The sequence below is a fragment of the Felis catus genome, chromosome A1, assembly GCF_018350175.1.
Source record: "Felis catus isolate Fca126 chromosome A1, F.catus_Fca126_mat1.0, whole genome shotgun sequence".
Classification (NCBI taxonomy): Eukaryota; Metazoa; Chordata; class Mammalia; order Carnivora; family Felidae; genus Felis; species Felis catus.
This window is the reverse complement of record NC_058368.1, coordinates 114,353,810-114,364,817: the sequence shown is the minus strand read 5'-3', so window position 1 is coordinate 114,364,817 and position 11,008 is coordinate 114,353,810. Positions and strand designations below refer to the sequence as shown.

Genomic DNA, 11,008 nt, shown 5'->3' with positions numbered 1-11,008 from the left:
TGTGTTCTCTCTTTCTGTCTCGAAAATACACACACACACACACACACACACACACACACACACACACGGCACCTGGGTAGTTCAGCTGGTTAAGTGTCCAACTCTTCATTTCAGCTCAGATCATGATCGCATGGTTCATGGGTTAGAGCTCCACACCAGGCTCTGCACTGGCAAGTGTGAAGCCTGTTTGGGATTCTCTTTCTCTCTCTCTCTCTGCCCAACTCCCCCTTCCCCCCCGCCCAGTTTGTGCTCTCTCTCAAAATAAATAATAAATAAACTTTAGAATATATATATAAGATCCTTGGGGGCACCTAGGTGACTTAGTTGACTAAGTGTCTGGCTCTTGGTTTTGGCCTAGGTCATGATCTCATGGTTCATGTCTTTGAGCCCCACGTTGGGCTCAGTGCTGATGGTGCAGAGCCTGCTTGGGATACTCTCTCCTCTTTTTGCCCCTCCCCTGCTCATGCTCTCTCTCTCTCAAAATAAATAAACTTAAAAAAAATCTTGGGGCTTCTGGGTGGTTCAGTCATTCAACTTCCAACTTCAGCTCAGGTTGTGATCTCATGGTTTTTGAGTTCAAGCCCCGCATTGGGCTCTGGGCTTCCGGCTCAGTGCCTGGAGCCTGCTTTGGATTCTTTATCTCCCTTTCTCTCTGTCCCTCCCCCAATTGCACTCAGTCTCAAAAATAAATAAACAACAACAAAAAAAACTTTAAAAAATCTTTAGAGGACAATTAAGGACATTTAGCTATGGATTAAATATTAGGTGGTAATAAGGAATAATTGCTAAATTTCATAGGGTCAAAATGGTATGATCATAAAAGGAGAATGTAATTATTTTTAGATCATGCATTCTGAAATATTTAGGATAAAGTTTTTGATTTTTGCAATTTATTTTCAAATGGTTTGTCAAGAAAATATTTTTATACATTTTTGATAAAACAAAGTTAGCAAAATAATTTAACAATTATTCAGTCTAGGTGGTAATCACCCTAGTGTTCATTGTACTGTTCTTTCAACTTTTCTGTGCTTTAAAACTATTCATAAATAAAGTTGGGGAGGGGCACCTGGGTGGCTCAGTCAGTTAAGTGGCCGACTTCAGCTCAGGTCATGATCTCATGGTCCATGAGTTCAAGCCCTGCGTCGGGCTCTGTGCTGACAGCTCAGAGCCTGGAGCCTGTTTCAGATTCTGTGTCTCCCTCTCTCTGACCCTCCTCCGTTCATGCTCTGTCTCTCTCTGTCTCAAAAATAAATAAACGTTTAAAAAATTAAAAAAAATAATAAAAAAAATAAAGTTGGGGAAAAAAAGAGAAAAGATCTGTCATCACCATAATCTAGTAAGTTTTTCACATCATTGATAGGGAGACATTCAGATGTTACATGCCTCTTTTTTTTTTATTTAGTTTTTATTTTTTTTAATATTTTTTTATTTTTGAGAGAGAGAGACAGAGTACAAGTGGGGCAGAGAGAGAAAGGGAGACACAGAATCCACAAAGCAGTCTGCAGTCTCTGAACTGTCAGCACAGAGGCTGACTGAAGGCTCAAACTCCTGAACCACAAGAATGACCTGAGCCCAAGTCGGACGCTTAACGATCTGAGCCACATAGGCGCCCTAAGATGTTGTATACCTCTTGATACAAAATGAAATATACTAGTCATCTATGATGTGTTCTAGCCAAATGTAAGTACCTTAAGATTATTTTAAAGATTTTATTTTTTAACTAGTCTCTACATACAGCATGGGGCTTGAACTTACAACCCTGATCAAGAGCTGCATGCTTGGGGTGCCTTGGGTGTCTCAGTCGGTTAAGTATCCAACTTAGACTCAAGTCATGGTCTCATGGTTCGTGAATTCAAGCCCCACATTGGGCTCTGTGCCGACAGCTTAGAGCCTTGGGGGCCTGCCTCAGATTCTGTGTCTGCCTCTCTTTCTGACCCTCCCTAGCTTGCACTCTGCCTCTCTCTCTTTCTCTCAAAAATAAACTTAAAAAAAAAAAAGCAACTAGAGAGGTACCTGGCTGGCTCATTCGGTGGAGCATGCAAGTCTTAATCTTGGAGTTGTGAGCTCAAGCCCAACATTAGGTATAGAAATTGTTTAAAAATAAAATCTTTAAAAAAAAAATGTAAGAAGCACCTAGAAAAATTTGGAAGATGGGATATTCAGCAAGACAGCTGCCCCCATCTTCTTAACACATTGGTGTCATGAGAAAAGGGATTACTTTAGATTAAAAGAGACTTAAGATACATAATCAGAATCAATTCTTGTTTCTAGATTGGACCCTGGTTTAGACAGACAAGTGGCAAAGGATCTTTTTGAAGAGACAACTGGGAAGATTTGAATTCAGACTATTAGATGAGATGAAAATGTATTATCTTGGAAGGTAAAGATTGTTAACCCAAAAGAACACATTACAAAGCAGTATGCACAGTGTGATCCTACTTTGATGAAAAAAATACATATATGCATATACATGTAGAATATGATGTGGAAGGATACCCACTTATTATATATCTTATTATTATAAAATGTCTGGAAGGTGGGAAGATGCTGTTTTATTTTTTTTTTTTAATTTTTGCTTAGTTGTATTTTCAGTACAATTCCAGTTGCATCTCTCCAGTGTTCATGTTACTGCTTTTGTAATTTTTTCTAAGGTTGAGAAAGATGAACATCTTAATAGATGTCAACATTAAAATTATTGGCAACATTTCTTTATTAATAGACTTTCTATGGGCAAGATATTTTACAAGTTCTTAGTGCTGGCGTATATCTGAATTTTTGGATGTATTCCTCCTGAGACTAATATGCCTGCTGTATTCAAAACACCTTCAGCATCAGTGTTGGGAAGACCAACCAAAATCTTAATAACAAAGGTAAGTAATAGATTGTTGTATTTTGAGCAATGGACAAGAGCACATAGGAAAAAGCAAATTTTACAATCAGAGTCCAGTGTGACAGCTTCAGGAGGTCATTTCCACCACAAGAGATTCCTCTTGTGGAAAAGAGAGGCAGCATTGTATACAGCAGAAAAATTGCATTCTAGAAGTCAGCTCCAGTCTTCTGTTTTTTAAAAATGGGGCAGTGGGGTGAGAGAAAACAGACTAATCTGAGATGTATTTGGGAGATCGGATAGACAAAAATACATGCACATGGAAACATTTATAGTTAGCCACAGGATTCCTTAATTTTAGGTTATTATTTCATGGGCCATACTGCAAAGGGTAGTGTAGGGTGAATAGGAAAACAAGAAGACCGCCTTCTTGTTTACTTCCTGGATCATTGGAGAAGGGAGTAGACCACTTTCTGACCAACGTTTTATGTAGTACCAGCGTACTGTGCCCATACAGGTCATCGTTAAGTGCTTTAATGCACCTCTCTCACAATGAATGATAGTGTCATATCCTTATTAATCAAGATAGATCACTTCAATTCAGTTCCTTTCTCCAGGACGCCAAGAGACCAAAGCAAGCAAGCAAGCATGTAATTCTGTTATGATTTGGAACTAAATGGTTCAGATGTTTCTTTACTTCTGTAGAAGTTTAGATACAGGATAACATCTAGAAGCTTCCCGTGCCTGTTACCAGTCTTCTTATACTTAGCCAGGAAACATGGCATAACATGTCTAACCTGGGCATATCTTTTCAGCATATGTTTGGGGGGTTTTGAAGGGTAGAATATTGCTTGAAGAAGAGAGCTCCCGGCAGTAGTGTATATGCCCTGGCAGAAGAGTGCTACAGATTACCTTGATTTGAAAGTGTCACAAATACTTTCGAGAAGTGCTTGCCTAGCTCAGAAATATTACTACTGCTTTTATGGAGCTCTTTATAAGAACTATTTAAATTAAGCTTTGACTTAATTCAGAGATGGCCCAATTCTTTGTTTGCTATTTCTCTCACTTCAGATGCTTTGCCTGGAAAGGCAAAATGCTTTTCCTTAGTCCCCTCACTAACAGCAGTCCCTATCCTAACTTTATTCCTTTCATTTTAGATCCATAATTGCTTTCCAAAAGCCCTGTCAGACTTAGGAGAAACTTTAACAGAATTTACTTCTAAAGGTAGAATCCAGTGATTTCTGGCAATTTGAGATAGTGTGAGTTAGCTTTCTCCTACCTCACCAAAGGACATGACTAAAGGAGGAGCTTTGTGGACCAGTCGTGCATGGCTTTCCTATTAAATTAGACCCTTGAGTCCACTAGACTAGGATAACTAAAGAAAATGATATTGTCTGTTCCTTTCCTGCTTCCAAGGTGACCCAAAAAGTTCTCTCCCATCCAAATCAAGGGTTGATGACATTGCTTTGATTGATACCTTTTGTCCCCAAACCAAATTGTTTTTTATAGCTCACCCCCTGCTAGCACTTTCCAAAGTGCCACTGCCATCAGCTCCAGAGGGAGCCCCTTCCTTAGGCTTCCTGGCCAGCAGCTGCACTGTGATGGCCAGTAACACCGAATGGGAGGAGAAAGCAGCTTGCAGACAAATGGGCAGCTAATCTGACCAACAGCCCCATCACTAGAACCATAAAAAACTTCTTTTTCCCCTGCCCCTCCCCCATTTGCCTCATCTGCATTTCTTAGCTGAAGTGGGTGGAATGCCTCTTGGAAGAATTATGGCTTCAATATTGTTTATCAAATCAACCTCAATTCTTTTTTTTTTCCTTTTTTCTTTCTTAAACCAATTCTCTTTATTGGGCCCAATATTGTCAAATCACTACAGACCTTATAGATATTAAAAGGACAATAAGGGAATATTATAACTTTATGCCAATAAGTTTGACAAATTAGATGGAATAGACAAAGCCCCTAAAAGACACAGATTATCAACAATGTGTCAGTCACCTGAACTATAGTTTCTAGATCCTTCTTTAAACTTTCTGTTACTACTCTCTGTGTTCAGCTTTTTATTTTGAAGCAGCCATTCAGAGCTTACTTAATTAGCATTCTCAATTCTGGGATCTGGTTACTTTTCAGCACAAGTTTTGTAATTGTGTGATAGAGGGGTTAAGCTATTGTATGAGAATAAGCATCTCAGGGGTTAATAAGTCTTATCTTAAGATTGTAAAACCCTGATCCTTCTGGGTGGCCTTTATGTTGAGGCCAGAATGACAGCCTCTCTGGACTTTATCTAGTGTCTCTGGTCCTTGCAATGTGAGAACATTTCAAGGAGTCGTTAACATATATATGTGGTTAGAGCCTCTTGCACCATAAAATGGTTAGACAAGGACCAATATAAAACAGTCAGTCTACAATGAAGCTGAGGCCTTGAAAACAAGCACATCCTTTTCAGTGGTACTTGCTTTTTTATAATGTGTCATTTAGCAAATGGACTGTGAAGAATTAGTCATGCCAGACTTCTAGCCATCTGATGACTGGCTGTAGACTAAATATCCCAGTTGAAAATCTTTAGGCTTTAAAGCTTCAGTCTTTCCTTTCAAAGTTCAATTGAAATAAAATACTACATCTGATAGGACTCCCAAGTTCTAGTCTAGTTTAACTTGTTTGCACCTTTCAGAGATGCAAGTTCAGCACACAAATGGCAAACTTTTATGAGTTCCTTCATGCCTCTCAGGGGTGTAAGAAAATGAAATTTTGAAACCATTGTTATCTTTGTGCTGAGAAATACAATACTAGAGTTAGGTAAAAATGTAATATTATTAAGGTATTGTCTAATCGCCCAAATCACCATGTTACATCCCCCTTTCTGTTGCGAATACGATAGGTCCAAGCCTGAATTCACTATTGTGTATGGAAAGCCAGACCTTTTCTTGAGATTCCCATAGGTCTGGATACCCCTATCTGCCTTCTTCTCTCAGCTCTTTCAATAGTTACCTGACTCTCAGGGCCTGACTGTAGGCTCTCCTAAGCCACCTGGCTGGCCTTTTCCCTGGACTCCACACCCTTGCATCTTCTTTCACTTTTCTTACTGTCACAGCTCCATTCTTAAAGTCTCTTCATTTTTTTCTTGATCATCATTTCCTTTTATCTTTACCAGTGAGTTTGGTATTTCTGACCTCAACATAAGCTGCTATAAAGGTTTGGGTTTGTTGGTTAAATCTCAATAAAACTGAAAAAGATAAAGATTTTTTGAAGTTATGAAGCACATCACAGACTAAAGTACTTAAAAACATTATGCTATCATACTTTGTTACTGTTCTAGTTGGCCTGGGGACTCAAGTTGAATAGACACTGCCCATGATGAAAATAGGTTTCCTTCTTCCATTGAGTAGCTAGGTTTGACATTCATTCTATTTTGTGACAACAAGTATTTGTTGAGTATCTCATGTATACCTAATGCGTTAAAAATAGTATCATATTTGTTGGTCTGGTATTCAGAGCTCTCACAGACTGGCCAGTGCTTGTCTTTCCAACTTTATCACACCAGAACTTGCCCTTATGAACACTGCTCTAGCTAGAATGGTCTAGTGGCTCATTCCTAATTGTGTTCATTTACTGAAGCCAGTCTCTTCCTTTACTCCTGCATCCCCACATCACAAATACTGGATGACCCTCCTACTCTTTTATGGTTATGCAATTCCTAGTTTAGAAGGCAATTTCCTAGAATTTTGCTCTAAAATATGCTTGCTTCTTGTGCCTGTGAAATACTCATGCTTAATTTCTGACTTCTCTGGCACTTAATAATATACTCCGTAGACATAATGTAGTGGGTAATGTGGTCAAATGGTTTAGCATTTGGCTTTTGGAAATAGTAAAGCAGTTTTGTATCATAACTCCATGGGGTCCTAGTTCTATGACCATGGGAGGAGTTGCTTAATCTCTAAGACTGTTGCCTCATCTGTAAATTGAGGATAATGATAGTATTGACCTGACAGGTTGTTGTAAGAATTAAATATGAAATGTAAAAGCACCCAACAGTACCTTGGAGGCACAGAGTAAGCACTTAGTCAATGTTAGCTATCATTATTTGCCTCATGTATTTTATTATTGTTTTTAATTATGAATTTTTTTCTTAAGTAAACTCTAGCCCCAATGTCGGGCTTGAACTCATGATCCCAAGATCAAGAGTCACATGCTCCACTAGACTGAGCCAGCCAGGTGCCCCTACCTCCTGTATTTTTAACTCATTTATATATGGATTATGTTCCCACCATTAATGGAAGAACTTTCTCCTATTACCTATTACATGCCAGACGCTATACTAAGCACTTTTATTATTTAACTCTCACAACAATCTTGAGGTTAAAATGATGGATCTCAGGGTGCTTGGATAGCTCAGTAGGTTAAGTGTCCAACTCTTGGTTTCAATTCAGGTTTGTGGGTTCGAGCCCCACATCAGGTTCCATGTTGACAATGTGGGGCCTGCTTGGGATTCACTCTTTCTCTACTCCCCTCTCCCCCACCCCCACTCACTCTCCCTCTCTCAAAATAAATTTTGTAAGAAATTCTTAAGAAATTTCTTTAAAAAATTTCTTTTAAATGATTGGGTCTAGAGGCCATATCTAGGAATTATTAGAGCTACAGTTTTTAACTTAGTTACATTTGGCTCAAAAGCCGTTCCATGACTTCATGGTGTTTTTTTCACAGACCTAGAAAACCTTGTTTTTTTCATAGGTCCTGCTAAGTGTTGTGTACAGACCAAGTTCATTCATTTAATGGACTTATTTTGTATAAATCAGTGGAGTGGAACTTGGAGCTTTCCTACATTTTTGCTATTGCTTTTGGGGGCTGATAATCACAGTTTTGTTTCCTTTATCACAAATGAAATGCCTCCAAATCCCTTTTCATTTTCCATATTACTAAAGGCATTCATGCCTTTATTTACATTTAACCACTGCTTGTTCTTGCTTAGCTTTACCAGTGAATATTAAACTACATAATACAACCCCTTCATTTATAGTTGAAGCAGGGTAGCTAAGAGACATGCCCAAGGTCACACATCAAGCTAATGGCTGATGAGCCAGGTTCCTGGATCACATCCAGAGTGCTACTTACTATGCAAGGAGCCCCTTGAGAAGAAGCACTTTTGAAAAGACTGTTATCTTAAGCTGTTAACAGCCTCCACCTGCAGTCTTTTTTGTGGCATTAATTTAACAGTAAACCTTTTAAAAAATATAATATACAAATAAGCTGCCTTCAGCACAAAATTCAAATTATTGAAATCTAATCATAAGACCATATGTACTTGAAGAACATCTTACTATTGCTGTTTTACAGGCTATAAGCTTCTAGAAACCAAAGGGAGTTCTAATTTATTCTGTATGGCAATTGGCATGAGACATCATATGAAGGCCAGACTGTCAGGATAGAGAAACTTAGGGGCTCAGAATAGAATTTTAGAATTCCGAAAAAGTTTTGTGCATATCTAATGCATTTGAATCCAGTCCCATTCTTTTTATAGTAACGATTTTGAAGCTCAGGAAGTGATTTGCATGGCATTATAGTAAAATCTGTGGCAAAATCGGCAACACTTTTCCAATAATGCCCAATTGCATTCCTTGATTACTTGAAAATTAAAATTAAATTGTGTTGATATCACAAAAATAGCAGGAATAAATACTTTTGGAAAAATATAACCTTTAGGGAACTAAAATCAAACATTACCTTAATCTCCCTTGAAATGTGAACCGCCATATTATGTAGGCAACTTCACTGCATATACAGATTTTCCTGGCTTTTCAACAGTCCTTATGTGTTACTGGCAGAATTATTTTTTTCACCAGAAACATCAGAATTCAGAAAGAGAGAAAAAGGGAATTATCTCAGCTAAATGGGAACTTTGAAAATCTCCAAATTGTGAGCTATTCTAAAGTGGCCTCAGTTTTTAACAACTTCTGATCACGGAGAGGAATTGGGATGGGTTTGGGTCATCCTCTAGGAAAATCAACAATTCTTTTCTAGTATTTTAGCCATAGAGGCAACAAAAATATCTGGCTGTTCAATATAGTTTTAACAGTATTTTTATCCTCAGTGTTTTCTTTAGGTTGTGGGTTATGTGTGTACACCTATTAGAGACCAGGATTCAAGAGAAATTTTGTATTGTCAAATTTTTGAGACAATTTCATTCTTCCCAGTTTGTGCTCATATAGATTCAGGTCACACTTTTTTCTTTGGTACAGTACCGCCCAGCCTGGGTCTAAAATCAGACTGAGAAGGAGAATTATATGACAATGGGGAACCACATCCATACCTTCAGCCCAGCCCTGTCCTTCAAACTCTGAAGATTATTCAGAGTCAACCCCAGGACACTAGTGAGTGTGGGAAGCTCTTGGAGGGGTGAGGAGTGGGAGGATACCAGGGACCTGAAAGATCTTATGAAGTTTCCTGCCAAGCTGGCCTAGGATTAACCCATCATTTCCCAGCCAGAGTTATCCCAGCTGTCTTGCTTTCCTGGGGCCTCTCATGTTAATCTATGGAATTGACCAACTGAGTTTGACCGTGACTGGCTTTGTTTTGCAAAACAAAATTGGTAAGGCAGGCCTCATGCTGACTGACTGAATGGTGTCATCAACCCAATTCAAGGGGTGCCACAAAAGCAAGGAAATGAAACTTCAATTTCCTCCTCATGTTAAATGATAGCTTATCATACTGATTATGACCCTTATGCAGCTCAGGGCAAAGTATTTTATTGCTTTTGTTGTGAACAGCAATAAACTACTCTCATCTTCCACATTTTCCTCCAACTCCTACCCCCACCCCACACCTGATTAAGGCTCATCCAAAAGGACTGTTCTTTTTTGTCAATGGTCTGAAAACCAAAGCCTTCTTTTTTTTATACCCCCCCCCCCCAACCTGTCAGGATTTTACCTTTATTCTAGTAGGCCCAAGATTTGCTTTAAAACAGAAACAAACAACCAAAGAGAGGTGGGGAAAAAGCCCTTCTAATATCCAGCTCCTCTCACTTGAATGAGCTTTGCTTAGGTTCTGGATCAGGCAGACATTTGTTGTCTTCCTTGTGTTCACACTGCCCCTGTATATATACTTCCACTGGAATACTTCTATATAACACATTTTTATGGGCACAATTGTGCTTTCCTTCTGGATTGGAAAGGGCTATGTCTCTTCATCTTTGTGCCCCTGACCCATAGAAGGCATTCACTGAATGAACAGATTGATAGATGCCAACCCACAAAGTTCAGCTCATCTATTTCCCTACCTGCCAACAAGTCTGTACCTGTCTGTTCCCAGATTGCAAAAGAGGTCCAGTTGCTTAGCTTCCTCATTAGGCACTTGTGGACATCAGTGGGAGAAGTGTGGTGTTTCTTTGGACTTGAACCTGTACTGTCTTCCCTTCACCTCCTCCTTTTCGTAGAAGTCTCATTTATTCCCATGGCTTCAAAACTGTATGTGTATGACTCCTAAATTTACATCTCCATCTCAAATATCTTCTCTAATTTAGTCAGCTTTCCCAGATTTAATAACCAATTGCCTGCCTGATATCTCCACTTGAATGTCTCAGAATATTTTCAAAGTTTGCATGCTTAAAATGGAGCTCTTTGCAATTCATTTTTATTTTTTTATGTATGCCCTATGTCCAACGTGGGGCTTGAACTAATGACTCTAGGATCAAGAGTCCTGTGCTGTACTGACTTTTTTTTTTTTCGTTTATTTTTTTTTATTTTTATTTATTTATTTTTTTTATTTTTGGGACAGAGAGAGACAGAGCATGAACGGGGGAGGGGCAGAGAGAGAGGGAGACACAGAATCAGAAACAGGCTCCAGGCTCCGAGCCATCAGCCCAGAGCCTGACGCGGGGCTCGAACTCAGGGACTGCGAGATCGTGACCTGGCTGAAGTCAGATGCTTAACCGACTATGCCACCCAGGCGCCCCAATGTACTGACTGAGTTTAAAAGGAACTCTTTGGGTTCTTAGCTGGCTCAGTCAGTACAGCATGTGACTCTTGATCTCAGGGCTATGAGTTCAAGCCTCACGTTGGGCATGGAGCCTACATAAAATAAAATAAGGTAAAATGAAACTCTTGATTCCCGTCTTCCCATTAGCCCTAATGTCTTCCTCTCTCATTTTGCTGATGTCCATAAGTGGCATCATCTGCCACTCAC

The 11,008-nt window shown here is 39.2% G+C and overlaps 1 long non-coding RNA gene across 1 annotated transcript; it reads left to right on the top strand.

Moving 5' to 3' along the window:
* The first annotated feature begins 2,050 nt into the window (after positions 1 to 2,050).
* On the top strand, positions 2,051 to 10,531 carry LOC123385976. The gene is made up of 3 exons (XR_006599308.1): positions 2,051 to 2,380; positions 2,720 to 2,870; positions 9,067 to 10,531. It is a non-coding gene; the product is annotated as an uncharacterized LOC123385976 (long non-coding RNA).
* The last annotated feature ends 477 nt before the right edge of the window (positions 10,532 to 11,008 follow it).